Source organism: Pinus tabuliformis, chromosome J (genome assembly GCF_031772625.1).
Source record: "Pinus tabuliformis cultivar Carrire ecotype Pingquan chromosome J, CPIR1, whole genome shotgun sequence".
NCBI lineage: Eukaryota > Viridiplantae > Streptophyta > Pinopsida > Pinales > Pinaceae > Pinus > Pinus tabuliformis.
Window position 1 is genome coordinate 667,792,069 of NC_142295.1, and position 22,956 is coordinate 667,815,024.

Below are 22,956 nucleotides of genomic sequence, written 5' to 3' on the forward strand. Positions count from 1 at the left end.
TACTGCAGTCAAGGGGATAGATTTGCCCCTGATCTGAAAAACCTGATTGGTAGGATCCCAAGCATCGAGCAAATATTGCAGTAAGTTGATCTGCTGTCTCATGCTAGAAATGCGGAAGAACTTCAACAAGCCACAATTCCGCAGCGCGTTCACTGTAACTGGATCATGTAGGGCAACCATGTCCTCTTCTTCATGCTCACGTTCTCGCCATGTAAGGGTCATCTTACTCCAAAGAATTCTGAAAAACAAATAAGAGAGGAGTTAGGTCCTGATTTTGGTGAGAAACAGGCAAAAATTCCATCAAAAATTGTGCATCAAATTCCCTTTCTACACCCAACACAGCTACAGCAGTGTTCTAGGTGCGTTGAATGCCAGATAGCCTTTAGACAGGCCAACATTCAGGCGCAGGTTTCAATACACTGAGGGTGCGTTGATGGCACAACGAGTTCCTCAAACCCCAGGGGCTCAAAAAATCTAGCAATCAAGCTCAAAATGCAAAATGGAAACCATGAAATGAAAGAGCTCAGGTTTAGCTCCTACCTGGTCCAGACGGCGCCGAGAATCGTCCACAGAATCTCCCGAAATCAACTGGTGAAAATCGAGGGGGAAAAGCACCTCCAAAACTCCAACAAACCAAGTTCAAATGAAATGGTAAAATGAGAGGTAAAAAACACTTTTTAATTACTTTTACGTAGTTCAAAGTAAAATATTAGCGTTTTAACTCATTTTTCAAGCAAATATTGTTCATTTCTGACTAGTTTGATGAAGCAGTTGAAAATACAGTACGATCTTTGAAAGAACAAAGCTATTTATGGTAAAATCAGAACAAGACCATCCAATCGAGCAGTGTTTACCGCGAGGTTCAAGCTCGTTAAAAAATAAACTCGGACCGAGCAAATGTTTCCACCCGCATTTAAGGTCGTTAAAAAATGAACTATTCCCCGGTAAATAACCACCGTGAATGTAGTACTTCAGCCATTAAAGCCTTGGTCGTGTTTGCACCGTCACCTCCACTTTTCCATTGGCCGATCATTCACCTCCATTTGATTGTTTACCCATTTTGAGGAACAGCTGCGAAGAGTGATTTCACTAGCCATCCTTGTGACATTGCCGTGATTGGAAAATTCCAAACCTTACCTGGAATCAGCTGCTACCCATTTTATCACTCGTTCCTCAAAAGACGAGTCTCCTTTAAGCTCTTTTCAACTGACTCGTAAAATATGAAAAGATTGCCGAGTCCTTGGCCTTCCAGCTCGTTAAAGGGACAGGAAGTGCTATCCCTCCTCTAGATTTTAATCTTTTTGGACCTGAGGGATTATTGCACAAAAGGATCGAGCGCTTGTTTTGTTCGGCTCGTTAAAACTATCGAAAATTCATCCCTTCTATATTGTTTTATACTTTTTTGGACTTAAGGGATTAGATGACGAAAAAGGAATTTTGGAGTTACCTTTACGTACCTTTACAGACTCTCTAAAAATGAAAAGGACCGAGTTATCTTTGTCATTAAACTCGTTAAAAAGATTAATAGCGACAAACTTGTCTTTAGACGAGAACGAGTTTCACTATCGCTAGGCTCGTTAAAACATAGCGATGGGTTTGCCCGAAGGGCAAATTATAGATCAAGCATATGTTATCCTCCTCAAGCTTGACAAAAATAAAGAGGTACTGGTCAGCAATGACTGGGGAAAAATTGGGAAGAAAACTCAAATAATCTTTATTGGTAGCAAGTCGCTCTTGAACATGACACTTCCACTCCGCATCCGAGTCGGGTTGGGTTGTTTCATTCACCGGTCACATCACCATGGTCACGCCATACCATCCACATTTGGGGTAAATGCTACCAATCCATCACATAAGTGTCGCCGACATGTTCAAGAGAAGTCATCCAGAGAAGTCACCTGTGTCCCATCCACTACCATACATTATACTCCATACTTTCATGACCGCCATCCTGAACCATATATCATCATATTGTTTTCACCTCCATCAAAATCATTTGCTCCGTTCCATGTCATTGATGTGGGATTCATTAAGACCCTCCTTTGACGGATCGCTTCTTGTCGACATCAGCTCATTATCCAAGAAGTCGATCTAGGAACACCCCATTCAGTACTTTGAAGCTTGCATGCCTCAATGGCAATTTTCTCACTTCCGGCGACAGGTTTACATCAATGGCCTTCGACCGAAAGATTTTGCGTGGTGTTCGACGCCAAGTCCTTTATTCACACCACGTGAACTGTACTGTAGTACCTTAAGGGTCATTATCATTATCGGTGATTCCTCTCGCGCTTGTTAACAGTTTACATCATTGACTGGTAATCAAGCGATTTCTTTCCATGTTCGACTTCAGAACATTTCTCACATGGATCGACTTGTACTTCGAGTGAAGATCGGACGATATTGAAGACCCCGGATCTAGTTTCATCCATCCGGGCTGCGATATATATTCAGGAAAATAAAGACATTAAATGTACATCATTGCAGCACAGATAATCATCCTACCAAAAGGATGATGGATCTATCAGAATCATCAGTCTACACTCAGACGATTGTCTGTCCTATGTACATGAAAATGAATTTATAAAGCTGAGCATGGGAATGCCCGCCTCAGCTAGATCATGAAAAACAGTATGAAGATAATGTATTGTATTGTATCTTATTACAGGTCTCCTCCCAGCATTGAAAGAACTTCGGATCCTCATAATAAAGCATTTCACCCGATTAACGGCATCATACTTTAGGGGGAAACTGTTATAGACATTTTTGTGCCTTGCAGCACCAAGCATGAAATGTCCATAAACCAAGGTCTCCTAAGTCCCTAAAAGTGTTGTTCCAACCCCTAAAGGAACAAGGTCAACAAATTACAGCTTCTCCCAGAAGTTCTCCACCAGAAACTGCTCAGAATCAGTCAAATCAGGATCATTTCAGCTGCTCCACTGGCTAGCTGCGTTGCATAGCACCCAAATACACTAGCTAGGTGCGTTGCAACGCACCTAAATGCACTAACAGGGTGCATTGAGCGGGAAATGACAAATGGCAGTGCCATTCCGCGAGGTGGAAAGACAATGGAAGCTTCCAGAATCTTCTCCAATGACACTTGCCTCACTGAATTCGACCAAGGATGAGTAAGAGGCTCTCAGTCTCCAAGTGGAAGCAAGAACTGACAGAGAGAAGCCACTAATCAAATCATAAGCTGACTCATTCTCCTTGCATACATCTATATATGGATCCCTCATCCCAGAGATCCAGGCTAGAATTTTGTACATTGCAAAGAATTGCTGTTGGTTTTGAGATAGATATCAGAGTATTGGGTGATTTATGCTTTGTTGGAGGTGAAGAGGGGCTTCTTTGCTGGGAGGTTGATGCTGGATCAAGAATCATCGGTTGTAACTCCTCCTAGATCTTCTTGTGATATCAATAAAACTATTTGAGTTTCTCCTACATGCTTGTGTATCATTGATGCTTGTTACATTTGTATGTTTAGCTTAAATCTGATCCTAAATTTTTTATGAATATAGAGCCATGTCTTTGTGTAGTTTTCTTCTTCTGTGATCTTACAGGAACTTGGTGAAGCTGGGCAAGTAAGGAAGCAGGTAGATGGAAGCTGTCAAAGAAGAGAGGGATTGGATCAAAGGATTAGCGCAAGATACAGGTCAGTTCTTTCTATCCCCCTCTATCTTTAATTCATAAAGGAAATACAAAAGTAGTTTTCTCTGTTTGTTTCTAAGGTAACTGTCACACCTTAGTGGGATAGAGTCGTTCTAAATAGACACTTTTCCCGGTAACAACCACCCATTTAGATTGCAATCATGGGACTAACCAAAAAATACTCACCCATATTCATCATAATATTATGGCACTTCCCCAAACAATTTATGGTACGTCCATCTACAATCATTACTTGAAATTGTGGTGCTAGATATATAAAGAAACTGAGAAGTTTTACCAATTTGTAATTAATGAAGTTATAGGTACCATGTGAATCAATCAATATTGTTACCTTTTGATTTTTGATATATCCTTCTATATTTAGGGCTTGTGGAGTACTGATGCTGACCAATGCATGATAAGATATTGCTAGAGTGGTCTCGTTTCCACTTCTTGATATTCTTGATATTTACAGTCTATGTAGAATGATTTTTTCTCATTGAATTTATCCCCCTCACTATACTTGTGTTCACAATTGAAGCATAGTCCCTTTTCTCTTATTTCATCCATTTTCTAAGGAGTCAACCTTGTCGGTTTAGGAGAGGGAGCATGCTTTTTTAAATAGTTATTAGTGACCAATTTTCTAGTGGCCATATTTTTACTTTCAACTTTCCATGCTAGATTGAAAACATGCTATATAGATTTAGGTTCAAAGAGACACATATCATGTTGGATGCATTCCTTTAACATTCCCATAATAGGTCTAGAAAATTATCCTAAAAAATATTCTTTACTCCAAGACTCAAGTTTTGGAATTGTTGAATGTTCTTTGTAACTGGACCCTTTTATCAAAAACTTACCAAATGATTGGAAAATGCGTTTCTCTTAATATCCCCATTATTTTCAATCAATTCCTTTGTAAAAATGGACCAAGATATAATCGAATTCTTTTTCCTTTAACAAAGCCATTGAATCCATACACATTGGTCTTATTCTAAAAACATGGATGCAATATTTACCTTTTATAAGATTCCACTTGGTATAGATCAAAGTATTGCTCCATTTGAAATATCCATGTTATAGGATAATTAACATCAAATTTCCTCATATTGATCTTCGAAATATAGTAGTTCCTTGGTGTTGACTTGAAGCCCTGATGATGTGGATCTTAGATTGAAATTTCATGATTATGGTTCTATGATTCAATATTTGTGCTCTCCAATTGTGATATCAAAATCCCAAAATGAGATTGATTCTCATAACCATGCTTCTCCTTATGTTCATGATTTCCTTGTATATCCACATCCCCTTTATGGATATATTTAAATAGAATGTTTTGTAATTCTTTTATTTTTTCCTGATGGATTCTTGCATTTCTTCCTTATTTTCATTTATCTTATTTTCAATTTCTTCCTCGTTTTCATTTATCTTATTTTCTATTGCTTCCTTATTTTCATTCATCTTCCTTTATATTCCTTCCTTATTTTCAATCATCTTCTTTTCTATTCCTTCCTTTTTTTAATTAATCTTCTTTTCCATTTCTCTTTTAAGTCTTTCTCTAGAAATTGATAAATCTACCTTCTTCAGCATACTACTATCTATTGCATTAAATTTATTCTTTAATTGAGATAACCTAAATTCTAAGTCTTCACTTTCTTCATGAGTCAAGAATGATCCTTAAATAAGTTTAACTGGTGTAGTTTATTTATATAGATGCATGTTGAAAAATTACACTCCTCTTGATCACAACTTCTAGTCACAAAAAATGGGAAGGCTTCTAATTAATAGTTAGGCCACTTGTAAGTCACATATCTTAATTTGCAGAATACTTGAATGGTTAAAGTTTTTCTTCATATATCTCTAAGATTTGAGTAGTTATAGATCTAAAAATTTGGGTTGTAATAATATTATATGTATTTTCTACAATTCCATAGGTGTGAACAAATTTGATGTGCCAAGTGAAAGTTATGGTAACTTTCCCAAAATTTGTTGATTTTTGGCCTCTTCCCATCAACAAACTTGTATAACATGCCACGTGTCTAATTATTCAAATCTAATTATGAAATTTGTACCTAAGTTACTTGAAATAATTGAAGATTTCATAGCCTGAAAAGTCCCATAATAGAAGATATAGAAAAAATACCAAGGTTGAGTTCCTTAAAATATATTTCAAGATTGTTCACAAACCCTAACTTCCACAGCAATAACTCCAAAAGTGTAGTGAACCAAATTATGAAATTGGAATTAAATATTCCCTATAATATCTCCTTAATATTAGGTAAGTTTCACCATTTGAAACCTCCCAAACAAATATTATTGTGAAAATTCCAAATTGATATGTTTGAAACAATTTCAAGAGCATTCAGGAAGCCATATTTCCTTAGAGAATATATTAAAAATTATAGTCAACCAATATTTGAAATTTGAACCAGATGTTTATTAATATTTTTCCTCAATGTGGTACAAGTTTGATGATATGAAAACTCATATAAAAAATTTATAACTAAAATGCTGAGCTGACCAATCTGAGACAAATTTCAGGAGCATTCAGGGACCCTAAATTCCTTGGAGAATATATCTGAAAATATAGAAAACCAAGATTTGATATTTGAACCAAATATTACCCAAGAATTCTAATCAATATGATCCAAGTTACACCATGTTTTGTTGGTTGTGGTTCACGAACTCCAAAGGTTGGTGACTTCAACATCCATGAAAACATTGTTCCGGATAGATTCACCTAAAGGGATCACTTCCTACCATCTCATGAATGGATCCTAACCCTTAGAGAATTGAGGATAATGACCTTGTGATCTCACAATAGAGAAGTGCTTTAATGATGCAAACTCGACCAATTGATCTAACTCTCAGGGATTTCAAGTTGCCACATATTAAACATTCTAGGGAACTTTTTTTATAGAAAATTTTCCTTGAGGACCTATTTGAAGTAGAAAAGCACTAGGATCGTGAGCTCTGATACTGAACGTTATGAACCTTGCACCTTAGAAATCATAAGAAACCAATAATTACAATCCTCTTTGAGGGGAAATGTCATTTTATAATGAATACAATTTATGAGACAATATTGATGATTCAAATACTAGGTCTCCTTTGTGTGTGTATGTGTATAATAGAAAAAAGGTAAAATTTTAATAAATTGGGACCGTGAGAGGGTTTTAGGCTACATAACAATATAAAATTAAAATGTAATCACTTAATATATAGGGCTTAATAAGGGTTTTATGGTTAACATGGGGCTTAAATAGGGCTTAAATGACTCCTCTAGATCTTCCCTAATTTTACCTTCAATTTGACCTTTGAGTCGGAACCCTCATCTTTGATCAAACTAAGCTTATTGGTTAGGTCCATCATGATGAGGTTCACATTATGGTTTATGTCTATGACTTGCACTTCCAGCCACATAAACCTCCCCTCTACCAGATCCCAAGTATTATCATAAAATGATTCATCGGTCATGGCTTGGGTTTTATGTCTTTCTACTTAAATAAAATTGATCCCCTGTAACTTCCTATGAAGTATCAAAAGAAACATGCTACAGTAAAAATATGATCTATAAAATATGGTGGATATTCCATTGGATAGTTCATCACAACAAATCTCGTAGAATAAACCTAAATATCTATTATGAAGAGTTAATTCCTTTCGATTCTAGTTTGGTTATTACTAATTTTGTTGTTATGCATGCAAAAGATAAAATGTGGAAATTGGAGAATATTAAAATACATACGCACACCATTAACAATGAACACCAATATTTGATCTAGGAAAACCTTTCGAGAGAAACCCTAACTAGAAGTGGAGGTTTCTTTGCTCTCTTTATTTGGAATGGAAAGGATATAAATACAAAGGAGAAGGTAGTTTTTATGGAGTTCACTAAGAATTGTTTCCCATGGGATACTACAAAACATAAAACCCCTATATTATTCTCTCTCCTTATCAACTCTTATCTACTCTACCCTACTGTTGAACAAAATTAAAGAAAATAGAATGGAGCCACTTATCCTCCTATTGGCCCTGTTATAACATAGCCTGATAGACAAATATGGGTTAGATGTGACCCATTCAACCCACAACGTGAGTTGCAACTTGAACCTTCTAGGGTATTCTTCGTATTCCCCATGCGACTAGAACCTTTTCCATGAGTAATGGGGCTAATGTGTCATCCTCTTGAATTGGTGGAGAAACTAGGAAGGTTAACCAAGAGGTATGACTTTTGCATACATAATCGATTTTACATCTTTATTGCACCATTATAAAGGTATATAAGTGTAGAATAGCCAAGGGCTTTGGCACAATAGAGAGTTTTTTCTCCCCATAAAACTTCGTTTAATGCCTCAATTGACCCTGGAAGGTTTTAAAACCTAACGTTCCAAACTAGGTCCCACTAGTGAAATTATATTGTAAGTTGATTCTTCCACTTTTTCCACTATGAAAGCATTGATATGGATAAATAATATAATGATCCAATTCAAATCAATTAGTGTTTTATATACATGTGAATATTTATTAGCTTTAGAAGAAGGTAATAAAATCCATGCTTATAAAATAAAAATTAGATTTGAATGTAATATTGTTGTGGGTATTAGTCTTGTAGAAATGTAATACAATGATTTTGGCTTGCACAGAATTTGTAGACCCTTGTTGGGATGCAATATAGCATGTAATATTTCAATGATGACTTTACAAGGTTCTTCAACTTGTCAATGAAATGAGCCTTGTTGGGAACTGAATACAATATTCTAATACATACCATAATTGAAACTCTTTACACTATATCTAATATAGATTAATAGTCATGGAATCTTACATCCATAGTTATGTAATAATAAGTGCATTTAGTTATGGGATTTAGATTTAGAACAAGAGGAGGTGTGTGAGGGTATTTTTCCATTACCCACTGATCGTTCAAAATGCATCCTAAATGCAATGTTGAGTCATGGATTTTAATGATTACTCATTATAAATTTACCAACTCTATAAGGTCTTCACATTATTAAATTTGAATATAATCATTATATCCTCGTGAAACCTTAATTTTGCTACAAAATGTAAGACTTGGGAATAACTATAATGCACATAAGAAAAAGAATATATATATATATATATATATATAAGAAAATTTAACTACGACATTACAACAAATTTCAACAAACCATCAAATATATATTAACTAGTAATATAGTACTTATATATCAAAGAACACAATTACTAGCTAACAAGGTAAAATCTAATGATGCATTTTATCAATTTGAAGGTAACTTAAATAACTACATGTACTGTTGGGTTGTGTCATATTCTTTCCATGACTAGCCCACGTAGTTAACCGGGGGGTTAGAAGGGGGGCGGATCCCCCCCTTCGTTGTGCCAATTACGTAGCGGGGGGCTGGGGGGTCACAGGGGGTTTGAGGGGTGCAGGTAGACCCTATATTAGGTTGGGCGAACCTACCTATGGTTTTGTGCATGATTTTTCACACATGGTTTTGGACGTGATGGTTATCAGTCCATGGTATTGGATGCTTCGGCATGTATAAATATGTATTGTAACATTGAAAGGAACATAATGAAAAATCAAGCTGGCAGTCCCAGTTTTGGGATCCATGGGAAAATCTCTGTGTATATGTGTTTTAGGTGTTATTCTCTCACATTGTTTATTTTCTGTGTTTTAGAATTCGTATACAGGTAATTTTTGTACGGGGTTAAAACCTACATTTGGTATCAGAGCTATTTTGGCTTCAAGGGGATGCCTTTATTGCCGAGGGGTTTCGCTCGGGCCTGTGGTAGACCCTGTTCAGTGGGAGATCTGTGGGATCAATTCTGGTCGTGAAAGACGATGGCCAGTAGTGGAAAGATAGAGATCAAGAAATTTAATGGTCAGAATTTTGAGTTATGGAAACTCAAGATGAAGGATCTGTTGGTAGATAAAGATTAGTGGGTCACGGTAGATCCAAGTACTAAACCAACGGGAGTGTCCAATGAAGAATGGAAGAAGTTGAATTGGAAGGCTAAGAGCACAATACGATTGCGTGTCTCAGATTCAGTATTGCTGAATGTATCAGGGGAAGCTACAACGAATGCTTTGTGGGACAAGTTAGGGACTTTAGACCAATCTAAGTCTTTGGTGAATAAACTGTTCCTATAGAAAAAGTTGTATAACTTGAGGATGAAAGATGGAGACTCGGTGACAGAACACCTAAACGCATTTAATACTGTGGTAAGTCAGTTATTATCTATTGATATTAAAATTTCAGATGAATATAAGTGCATCAGTTTTTTGTGTTCTCTACCAGATTCGTGGGATAGTCTAGTTATTACAATAGGTAGCAATACAACTACCTTGCAGTTTGATGAAATAGTCTCATCCTTGCTGACGGAGGAGATGAGATGGAAAAATATGGAGAGCCAGAATGGTGATGCCTTGTCTGTATGAGGACGGTCCCAAAACAGAAACAAAAATAAGTCATCGAGTGGGAGATCTAAATCTCCAGGAAAATCTGTAAAGGTGGTGTGCTAGAAATGTGGAAAGGAAGGGCACTACAAAATGGATTGTAAATCTAAAGCTCCTAATAAAGAAAGGGATCTGATGATGCTCCTTCTGAAGAGGTGAAAACCACCTCAGATGAAGGTGGGGATGTGTACTTGGCTTCTTCAACTACACAAGTAGATCATGAGGCATGGTTGATTGACTCAGGTGCATCCTTTCACTTCACTCCCCATAGAGAGTGGTTCTGTGAGTATGAGAAATATGATGGTGGTGAAGTCTTCTTGGGGGATGACAGGAAGGCTAGAATCATTGGTCGCAGAAAAGTAAAGTTTAAGTTACAAGGTGGAAGGGTTAGAAAACTTCCGGGTGTTCTGTATATTCCTACATTAGCCAAAAATCTGATTTCTGTTTGCAACCTAGATGATGCAGGTGTAAAAACAATGTTCAAGAAGGATACCTGCAAGATGGTTCAGGGGGCACTGGTATTGATGCAGGGCGTTTGCATTGGAACTCTGTACAAGCTGCAAGGTAGCACTGTTGTTGATGGGTGCAACAGTTCTGTTGTTCCTGAAAGTGGAGCAGAAAATATGGTGGTACCGGAGAGAAGACCATGTTGTGGCATCAAAGGCTTGGACATATTGGAGAGAAGGGCCTTCGAATACTTCATGGTAAAGGTATGGTAGAAGGTATGAGTAATAGCTCTCTAGATTTTGATTTCTGTGAAAATTGTGTATATGGGAAGCAGAATGGAGTGAGTTTCCCTTCTAGTGGCAAGAGGGCGAAACATATATTAGAGCTTGTGCACAGTGATGTGTTTGGACCTGTGAAGGTTCCATCACTGAGTAAGTTTGTGTATAGATGACTTCTCAAGGAATACGTGTATATATTTCATTAAGAAGAAATCTGAAGTCTTTGACAGGTTTAAAGAATTTAAGGCTCTGGTGGAAAACTAAACAGAGAAGAAGATAAAGGTGCTGAGGACATATAACGGTGGAGAATTTTGAAGTAAGAAATTTGAAGAATTCTATAAGAAGTGTGGTATAACACGGCAGAAGTCTACTCCATATACACCTCAGCAAAATGGAGTTGCAGAAGGAATGAACAAGACATTCATGGAAAGGGCAAGAAGCATGCTCAGTGGTGTCGGGTTAGGACAAGAATTTTGGGCAGAGGCAGTAGAGTCTGCATGTTATCTGGTCAACAGATCACCTTCATCAGCATTGGAAGATAAGACTCTACAAGAGGTACAGACTAGTAAGAAACCTTCTCTTTCACATCTGAGGGTATTTGGATGTGATGCATATGTGCATGTTCCAAAGGAGAAAAGAACCAAGTTGGATAGTAAATCTGAAAAGTGCATCTTTATTGGGTATAAGGATAGGTTAAAGGGTTATAAGCTTTGGAACCCAGTAGCAAGGAAGGTTGAGTACAGCCGAGATGTGGTGTTCAGAGAGGTGAAAGATGTTATTAAACATGAATTCCACCAAAGGAACCTGAGAAGATAGAGTTTGAGCTAAAGGAGGAAGAATCAGACTCTATAGTAGAGTAGGAATCAGAAGATGAAGAGCCACAAACTCCAAGTGTGAGAAGATCAATTCGAGAAAGAAGGCAACCAGAAAGGTATAATCCATATGCTTTCTGCTCAAATTTTTCTTTATCTATTACTGATGATGATCCCAGAACTGAGAAGGAAGCAGTAGATTAAGAGGATGGAAAACTATGGAAGGAGACAATGGTTGATGAAATGCCATCTTTGCACAAAAATGAGGCTTGGGATCTGGTGTAGTTGCCGACTGGAAGGAAACCCATTGGCAGCAAATGGGTGTTCAAGAAGAAGATGAATGCAGAAGGAAAGGTGGAGAAATACAAAGCTCGGTTGGTAGCAAAAGGTTATTCCCAAGTGTCGGGAATTTATTTTGGTGATATTTTTTCTCTTGTTGCCAAGGTAACTTCTATTAAATTAATTTTATTTGTTGTTGTTGCTTTTGATTTTGAGGGAGAACAAATGGATGTGAAGAAAACATTTCTTCACTGGGATCTAGAAGAGGAGATCTACATGAAGCAACCTGAAGGTTTTGCGGTGAAGGGTGAGAAAGAACTGGTATGCAAGTTCTCTGTATGGGTTAAAACAGTCACTAAGGATGTGGTATTAGAAATTTGATACATTTATACGGGGGCTTGTCTTCACCAGAAGCAAAGCAGATCACTGTGTGTATTTTAAATTAATTGGTGACCGTGTTATTTATCTAGTCTTGTTGTGGATGATATGTTGCTAGTTCGAAATGACAAAGAAATTATCCAGTATTTGAAGACCCAATTGTCCTCCAAATTAGACATGAAAGATCTTGGTGCTGCAAAATATATTTTGGGCATGGAAATTAAAAGAGATCAGGAAACGAGGAAGCTCTGGTTAAACTAGAGGAAGTATGTCGAGACAATATTGCAAAGGTTTAATATGCAGGATAGTAAACCGGTGAAGGTTCCTATTCCTGTAGGTGTAAAGTTATATGTTGAACAGTGTCCGAAGACACAAGAAGAGGAAGAGGACATGTCCTGTGTTCCATATGCAAGTGCAGTCGGTAGCCTGATGTATGCGATGGTCTGTACTAGACCAGACATTGCACATGCAATGGGAGTATTGAGTAAGTTTATGTCAAAACTAGGGAAGGAGCATTGGACAGCAGTGAAGCAGGTTTTTAAGTATTTGCGTGGCACTAGCGATTATGGTTTGTGCTACCAAGGAAGACCAAGATTGGACAAAGTTTTGGATATCCGTGGCTTTGTTGATGCGAACTAGGCTAGAGATCTGGATCAAAGAAGATCTACAAGTGGGTATGTATTTAACCTATTTGGAGGTGTAGTGAGTTGGATGAGTAAGAAACCATCTATAGTGGTATTATCAACTACATAGACAGAATACATGGTAGCCACTCATGCAAGCAAAGAAGCAGTTTGGTTGTAGAGATTGTGTTCAAGTATTGGGTTAGTACATGGAGCTATAAGGATAGACTATGACAGCCAAAGTGCAATTTTCTTGAAAAAAACCCTGCATATCATTCAAAGACAGAGCACATTTGATGTTCAGTATCACTTTGTGAGGGATATGATAGAAGAAAAAAAGGTGTTGCTGGTAAAGGTGGACACTTTAAAGAATATTGCAGATGCATTGACAAAATCTGTGAGCTCTGAGAAGTTCTCTTGGTGTAGAGAAACAATGGGTGTTGCAGGGCTGGATAAATGACTAAGCTCTCTTGTGGCCCCCTATGGAAAGAAAACAACAAGTGGTATAATGTTGGGTTGTGTTATATTCTTTCCACGACTAGCCCACGTAGTTAACCGAGGGGTTAGAAGGGGGGTGGATCCCCCCCTTTGTTGCGCCGATTGCGTAGCGAGGGGGTCACAGGGGGTTTGAGGGGTGTAGGTAACCCCACTCTATGGGGTCTGAAAATTTTGTTTTTGGACCCTATATTAGGTTGGGTGGACCTACCTATGGTTTTGTGCATTATTTTTTGCACATGGTTTTGGACGCGATGGTTGTCAGTCCATGGTATTGGATGATTTGGCATGTATAAATATGTATTGTAACATTGAAAGGAACATAATGAAAAATCAAGCCGGTAGTCCCGGTTTTGGGATCCATGGGAAAATTTCTATGTATATGTATTTTATGTGTTATGCTCTCGCATTGTTTATTTTCTGTGTTTTAGAATTCGTATGAAGGTATTTTCTGTACGAGGTTAAAACCTACATGTACAAGGAACCAAGAGAACGTTTGGAGGAATTCATAGAAGTGGCAAGCTAAAACTAACTTACAAGAAAGAAAATAAGAATAAGATATTGATCACAAAATGGCTCACACTAGCAACAACTAGAAAGGAATGACAAATATGGGAAAAAAAATTGAGGGACAAAATATCCTCCCAACCAACCCCTCAATAAAACATTTTGAAGCCTCTATCCTTAATCACATACACACACACACACATATACACTTGGTTTTGTATGCAAGGCACCATTTGGTATCCACAACCATCACAAGATATTAACATAAATATACTGGTACTATTATGTGGGTTAGGGAGTGAATTTTGTGGCCACCATGAGTAAATTTCGCACATACATTACTAAATAAATATAGAGCCCTTATGTTACTACACACTTTTAATAATTCTCCTCGAATGCCTATTACACAACTATCATGTATGATCATGCATAAAATTAAGTCAATTCATAAGGGTTTACTTCCTCCCTCATGCACCCACTCCAAAAATTATACCCTTTACTACCTCTAGTCCTCCAAATGGTTACTCTCACCATGGCATAATCCCTCTATTGCAAATTGATCCAAATCTTTTAACTTCAAGGATGCATACATAATTGCATATAAAATATTACATTAACCAAGTAACTTAACACATGAAAAAGAAGCGGAAATCATAAAGAAACCATGAGATCAAAGGCACAAAAACGATTTGATTACAGAGTTCAACCAATGTGGGCTACATCTCCTAGCCTTGCTCAAAGTGGGAAGGCCTTCTTTCATTGATTGGCAACAAAGAAATGAATTACAAGCAACTTTACAAAAATGACCCTTATACCTCCAATTCAGATGATGGCCTGAAAATGGAGACCTCAGTTTGTAGAAATGGACTACATGGTTGGATTTCTGGTGTGAAAATGTGAGAAAATGTCTATAAACTTATCAAATTTTGACACTGGAAATTGTGGCCCTCTAAGGGAATCTCTTCAGCATCTTGGCAGATCCCTCGCTCATGGTTTCGATCCTCCTAGCTGCTCAGGGTCCCACTGGTCCGCTCCTCTGTTGCCTGGTTGAATGTGTATGATTGTGGTTTAAGTAATATTTGTGGGAAGAGACACCAACGTCTAGGCTATTGGCCCATTGGTTGGCAGTGTTGTGTTAAGGTAGATGGGTTATGGAGGTCTCGGGGTCCAATCCCCACGGGACAACCCGTTGGGGGCCGGCACACGTGGACTGAGCAGGTTTAATCCCCACCGACCCCATCATATGTTGGCATGTGTCATGTGGGGGTGGGTCCACCGGCCTCCATGTTACAATATATTAATATATATGTGAATTATGTTGGCGGGGTGGCAGGGTTGGTGGCCCGCTACCCCAAAAATTTATTTATTTTTATTTTCTTTTTAGCATAATAGATAAATAATTTCCACTGGAAATTAAGGGTTATTAGACAAATTAAGGAGGCAAAAATTCACCTTATCTAACCTTCATTTTCCTTGCGCTGTCCCTTTTCCAAATTGTTGCTTCGGTAGTGGCTACCACTTGGCCCAATTTGACTATAACTTTGACTATATATAACTTGAGCATACAAACTCAGATTTGAATTCCATTTGCACTATTGGAATCAAGGTGATGAGCACTACAATATAGTTGTATTTTGACATCCATCTCATGAATTTTATGTTTGAACTCTTTTCAAGTCCACTTCTATTTTTGGATCCACCTGAATCATTCATCCCCACAAATGACCTTTTGGATCGCCAAAAGCTTATCAGTCAATTGGAAAATGAGGGGATTTCTACCTCACTTTCTTGTTTTCCATGCATCAAGAATTACTTGGATGAATTCCTTTGAAACCAATACGAAGATACTGCGTGTCTCCCCATCGTGAAGTCTTGGTCTTCCTATCAAGAATGATGTCCTCTGGTAGCTTGTCTAAGTATTCTGGTGCAAAATCATCCACTATAGGAACTTGTATAACCTCTTCGAAATCCATGATTAATGAAGGCTAATAAAGATTCAAGTTTCAAGTTAGCCAATGAGTACATCTGCATGTATGCTGGAAAATATAGATGAAAAACATTGTCTCCAATATTCTCTAATATGGTGAATGGGCCATATTGGATTGGCCACAAATTCATTCCTTCCCCTTTCATTCTTTCTTTGTTGATGTGGAGCCACACTTTGTCTTCAACCTGAAATTGGTGATCCACTCGGTGCTTGTCATGCCAGGCTTTGTATTGAGCTTGACGCTTCTCCAACGACTCCTGCACTACCTGATGAATTGTCTAAATTCACTGAATGAACTTCTGTGCTTTGTCCCTGTCATCTTGCCCACTGAAATATTCATCTCTCCCAAAGACCATGTTTAAGGGATCCTTTGGAAAATATCCAAAGCATGTCTCGAATGGTGAGCTTTGAGTAAATGAATGCACTGCCCGGTTGTATGCATGTTTTACATAAGCAAGTTGCTCGTCCCACAACTTGGGATGCTTACCACAATAGCCTCGAAGTAAGTGTATCACTGTGCGATTGACAACCTCTTCCACTTGGTGTCCATTATTCTCTACAAACTTGTTGTCCATAATTCTCCATTGTGTGGTTGATAGCCTCTTCAACTTGGCATCCATCATTCTCCACAAACTCGTCCAAAACTCTCCAAGAAAGAAAGAGTCTCGATTATACAAAATGGATGTGGGCAGCCCAAACTGAACCCATACAAATTGGAAGAAGAGATGAGTAGTTTGATCTACAGTGACTTTCTTTTTACAAGGAACTAATACACACATTTTTCTAAATCGATCCACAACGACATATAAATAGTCATGACCTTTCCTAGATAAAGGCAAACCGCCTATAAAATCCATTGACACACTTTCCCATGGATGACTCGGGAGAGGGAGTGGTGTGTAGAGCTCCAATTTTGTATTAGTGGGCTTGTTAACCGAACACAACACACATTCCTTTACATATCAATTCACAACATTTTTCATGTGAGTCCAATAACACAAACTCTGCAAATGACACAAAGTTTTCCCTACACCAAAATGACTTGGCACAAGAGAGGTGAAGCGCCTCGAAATTAGACATGAATTAAGGCCCATCTAACCTTTCTTAGGTACATGAAGGCTATATTAAACCTCTCCTTCTACACTTAATAATGTTTTTTAGCTTTAATATGTTCATTAGGAAGGTTTAGAGATAATTGCATATTTGTGCCTAATATTATTTATTTTTGTAGAATATTATGAGAATATTGGGAAAATTATGAAGATTTGGAGGAGGAGATAATCTAGGGACTTTCTCCCTACTACAGGAGGATCAATATTGGATAATAAATAAACAATATATTATGAAATTATTGCACAAATTCTGGAGCTCCAATGATTGAGAAAATCTAGGAATGTGTTCCCTGTCATTTAATGCAGATTCCTAGTGTTGGGAACTAGATCCACTATTTGAGGGATTTTGGAGGGGAAAGCTTCCTCCTTTCAAGGAGAATGCTTCCTCATCATTTTGTATAAGTACCAATTCAAATTTTCCTCTAGGGGTTGGTTTTTATTAGTCTTCTTGTGGAGAAAACTTGTATTTTTCAGATCCATTTTCATTTCTAGCAGGGATGTACTTAGTTTGATTCAAATAATGAAGATTGGTGCCATTTTTAGATTCTAAGGCTTGGTATCCTTCATATGACTCTGAGTATCCTTGTGCTTGGCCATCCTAGTAGTCTCAGATCCCTTTTGTATAACTTACTTTTCTTCTTTTCACTTCTTATTCACATGCATCTCTTGTTCTTGTTTTTCCTATTTCTACATTTAGATTGATGATTTCTTGTTGTAGGATTGGGTTAAATGGTTGAAGCGAGTTCTTTTCCAGGATCACAAGAATTATTTTATCCTTGGAACGGATTTTTAAGGTCATAGTAATCATTGAGCAACTTGGATTAATTTTCTTATTCACAAATCTAAAAATTTTGGAAGTCCCTTGTAGCAAATAGTAGTATTTTTTATGTTATTTTTTAGAACATTCTAATGAGCTTCATTTGAGTTTATTACAATTTCATTAGATCATAAAAAAATTCAAGTTAATAACAAAATTTACCCCATTTCATTTTCACTTGATTACGTTAGTCATTTGATAGGTTAACTAGCTCACTACTTCTCGAATTTCTAGCTTTTAGACTAGTAATTTTATGCTATTTTTTAGCATGTGTTAACGAGGGTATTTCTAAGTGATTCCACTTGGAATGGAGACCTAAGACATCCTAAAAAAAAAAAAAAATTCCCATCCCATTTGGATTTGATTTACTTGGTCATTCAATGAATTATATATTCTTGTAGCAAACATGTAACTTCATGTAACAAACATCGTAACTTCCTGTAACACTCCTCTAGCACATGTAAACTTGACCAGATTTTCTCAAAAGGCTTGGTTTATGTCTCTTAGGGTTGAATCATAACCCATGGGCTCTAAATCCATGATTGAGGAAGAATAAATCACCAATTAGGACATGCCTTTTTGAAAAATAGATTAGACATATTTATTTGAATTCACACTCTTAGGATTTCAATTACAAATTGTTTTTCTTGACTAGGATTAATTTCTTTTCAAACTAACATTTCCATTTATGCAATTTTTTTAGGATTTTATTTCGTTGCATTCACTGCATTACATCATGACAATGAAGGAAGGACACATTGTATGCTTCACATATAGTGTTGACACCTCTTAAGTTTGTACGAACCTCAGGTTGATAATTAAAGTTGGTAGCCTTGGGAGTTGCAGGATTCTTGTTGCAATACTAAGGCTCATCACTTTTTGGTGTTGTTTCTGGGGAGGTGTCAAAGTATGAATTGTTTTCTTCCCTAGTCGATTCATTTCTTTTACTTTCTGAAAAAAATAAAAATAAAATAAAAAAAATAAAAAAAATTGCATTAGGTATATTTCATTTCAAAATCAGAAAAGTGCATTGCATTAATGTTTTCTTTCAATCATAAAAACAAAAACAAAAAAAAATCTCGGGAGAGGGAGTGGTGTGTAGAGCTCCAATTTTGTATTAGTAGGCTTGTTAACCGAACACAACACACATTCCTTTACATATCAATTCACAACATTTTTCATGTGAGTCCAATAACACAAACTCTGCAAATGACACAAAGTTTTCCCTACACCAAAATGACTTGGCACAAGAGAGGTGAAGCGCCTCGAAATTAGACATGAATTAAGACCCATATAACCTTTATTAGGTACATGAAGGCTATATGAAACCTCTCCTTCTACACTTAATAATGTTTTTTAGCTTTAATATGTTCATTAGGAAGGTTTAGAGATAATTTCATATTTGTGCCTAATATTATTTATTTTTGTAGAATATTATGAGAATATTGGGAAAATTATGAAGATTTGGAGAAGGAGATAATATAGGGACTTTCTCCCTACTACAGGAGGACCAATATTGGATAATAAATAAACAATATATTATGAATTTATTGCGCAAACTCTGGAGCTCCAATGATTGAGAAAAACTAGGAATGTGTTCCCTGTCATTTAATGCAGATTCCTAGTGTTGGGAACTAGATCCACTATTTAAGTGATTTTGGAGGGGAAAGCTTCCTCCTTTCAAGGAGAATGCTTCCTCATCATTTTGTATAAGTACCAATTCAAATTTCCTCTAGCGGTTGGTTTTTATTAGTCTTCTTGTGGAGAAAACTTGTATTTTTCAGCTCCATTTTCATTTCTAGTAGGGATGTACTTAGTTTGATTCAAATAATGAATATTGGTGCCATTTTTAGATTCTAAGGCTTGGTATCCTTCATATGACTCTGAGTATCCTTGTGCTTGGCCATCCTAGCAGTCTCAGATCCCTTTTGTATAACTTACTTTTCTTCTTTTCACTTCTTATTCACATGCATCTCTTGTTCTTGTTTTTCCTATTTTTGCATTTAGATTGATGATTTCTTGTTGTAGGATTGGGTTAAATGGTTGAAGCGAGTTCTTTTCCAGGATCACAAGAATTATTTTATCCTTGGAACAGATTTTTAAGGTCATAGTAATCATTGAGTGACTTGGATTAATTTTCTTATTCACAAATCTAAAATTTCTGGAAGTCCCTTGTAGCAAATAGTAGTATTTTTTATGTTATTTTTTAGAACATTCTAATGAGCTTCATTTGAGTTTATTACAATTTCATTAGATCATAAAAACATTCAAGTTAATAACAAAATTTACTCCATTTCATTTTCACTTGATTACGTTAGTCATTTGATAGGTTAACTAGCTCACTACTTCTCGAATTTCTAGCTTTTAGACTAGTAATTTTATGCTACTTTTTAGCATGTGTTAACGGGGGTATTTCTAAGTGATTCCACTTGGAATGGAGACCTAAGACATCCTATTCAAAAAAAAAAAAAACCATCCCATTTGGATTTGATTTACTTGGTCATTAGATGAATTATATATTCTTGTAGCAAACATGTAACTTCATGTAACAAACATCGTAACTTCCTGTAACACTCCTCTAGCACATGTAAACTTGACCAGATTTTCTCAAAAGGCTTGGTTTATGTCTCTTAGGGTTGAATCATAACCCATGGGCTCTAAATCCATGATTGAGGAAGAATAAATCACCAATTAGGACATTCCTTTTTGAAAAATAGATTAGACATATTTATTTGAATTCACACTCTTAGGATTTCAATTACAAACTGTTGTTCTTGACTATGATTAATTTCTTTTCAAACTAACATTTCCATTTATGCAATTTTTTTAGGATTTTATTTCATTGCATTCACTCCATTACATCATGACAACGAAGGAAGGACACATTGTATGCTTCACATATAGTGTTGACACCTCTTAAGTTTGTACAAACCTCGGGTTGATAATTAAAGTTGGTAGCCTTGGGAGTTGCAGGATTCTTGTTGCAATACTGAGGCTCATCACTTTTTGGTGTTGTTTCTGGGGAGGTGTCAAAGTATGAATTGTTTTCTTCCCTAGTCGATTCATTTCTTTTACTTTCTGAAAAAAATAAACAAAAATTGCATTAGGTATATTTCATTTCAAAATCAGAAAAGTGCATTGCATTAATGTTTTCTTTCAATCATAAAAACAAAACCAAAAAATCTCCAACACCAAACGCCCCCCTCCCCTTTTGATCACATGGTGCAGTAAGAGGCACATCACCATCCACTTTTTTAGGTAGAAGAAGAGGAGGTGATAGAGAAGAAGGTAGAATAAATGGATAGAGATCATGACAAGAAAGAATATCTTCTTGGATTTCCCATTCAAGATACCAATGTCAGTGTGAATATGAATAACATCCCTCCATATTTCCTTACCAACTTCCATGGTATAAGGCCAAAGGATCTGAAACCTTTATCTTTGAATTTGAAATTTTTTTTAGACCTTATGGTTACTTATTAAACACTCAAAAATTGAGATTGTTTCTGGAAACATTGAAGGATAGAGATCTTAAATGGTTCATGAGTTTAGGGACTAATTCAATAAGATCATGAAATGATATGCAAAAGATATTTCTAGAAAAATATAAAGATCATGATCTTAAAGAAGAAATATTTAGAATGAATAAAAAAGAAGATGAGAGCCTTGAGGATCTAATAGAGAGGTTCATGTATAATGTTAAGAGGGCAAAATTACATCATTTACGATCCGACACACTAAAAACCCTCTTACTTAGAACAATTAGGGATTAGTGGATTGATCTCCTTGATCTCATGAGCAGAGGTGATATATCCCAATTATCATTTGAAGAAATTTGTGAAACATGCAAACACATATCAAGAGGAAAGGCAACAGTAAGTAAATCAACATCAAGATCAGTAAGTCAAGCTAAACTTTGAAATTTGTTTGATGACTTTAAAACAAGAATTATTAGAAACCTAAGAAAACAAGTAGAAATGTTAAGAATGCAAGATGAGGAAAAAGAAGATGATGATATTTGTGTTGTCCATGCATAATCACATGCTATTAAATATTGCCCATCATTACAAAAGTTGAAAGAAGTTTACCAAGAGGACAAAGGAGCATATCAATCACCAAAGGAGCTATGTTATGTAGCTCCAAGAGGACCATGGCAGCCTAGTCAACCTAGTATGATGCAAGAGCCTAATTCACAATTTCACAATTATGCACATCCATCTCAAAGTAATTGGAACACACCGTTTCCTTGGAAACCTTGGCCATCTCAACTCCAAAACCAATATTGGAAACAAGGTTGGCAATGACCTTATAGGAGAAATCTACAATATCCTCAATATTTTCCTCAATATCCTCCATACCCAACTCCATGTTATCCCCACCATCCACCTCCACCACAACCACAACCCCAACCACATCCATCTCAAATATCCACTCCCACTTAACTACATGTACCACCATTTCCAAATCCACACAAGGAAGTAGCTCAACCCACTTACACTGCTAAGATACAACACTTCCAAATATCTCCTCTTCATTTAAATAGCATTCATCTTAGCTCAGGAAGAGTATTGTAATAAAGAGATTCTCTTGATGTCATTGAAGGAAAACATTTAGAAGAAGAAGATTCAAATGAGAAGACCAAAGAATCATGGGTTGTATTTGATGAAGAGTAGACATCATAATCAAAGTTTGAGGGAGTTACATCGTGTTCACCATTAGATTCTCTATATGTTCAAGAGAATAATCAGCAAAAAGAAGAAGATCTAAATTTCATGGAATAAGAAGACATACAAGATTATCAAAATCAATAAGTGGACCAGGGGTATCACAACTATATTGAAATATGGTTCTAGACAATCATTAAGTTGTAGCAACACACTCTTATTCAACTATGCTTGATATTTTCAAAGTCAAATCATTTGGTCTTTGAAATTCAGGTACATGTAAAAGCATATGTTTGAATCCTACACATTATCTATCATTTTGATGTGCACATGGCTCCTTTGGAAGTATTCCTATACTTGAAAGAGATTTTGTTTTTCAAGTAGAGTAGGATAGAAAAAGAAAAAGAAAAAATCTCAGGTGAAAACCTCAATTGAGGCGCCTG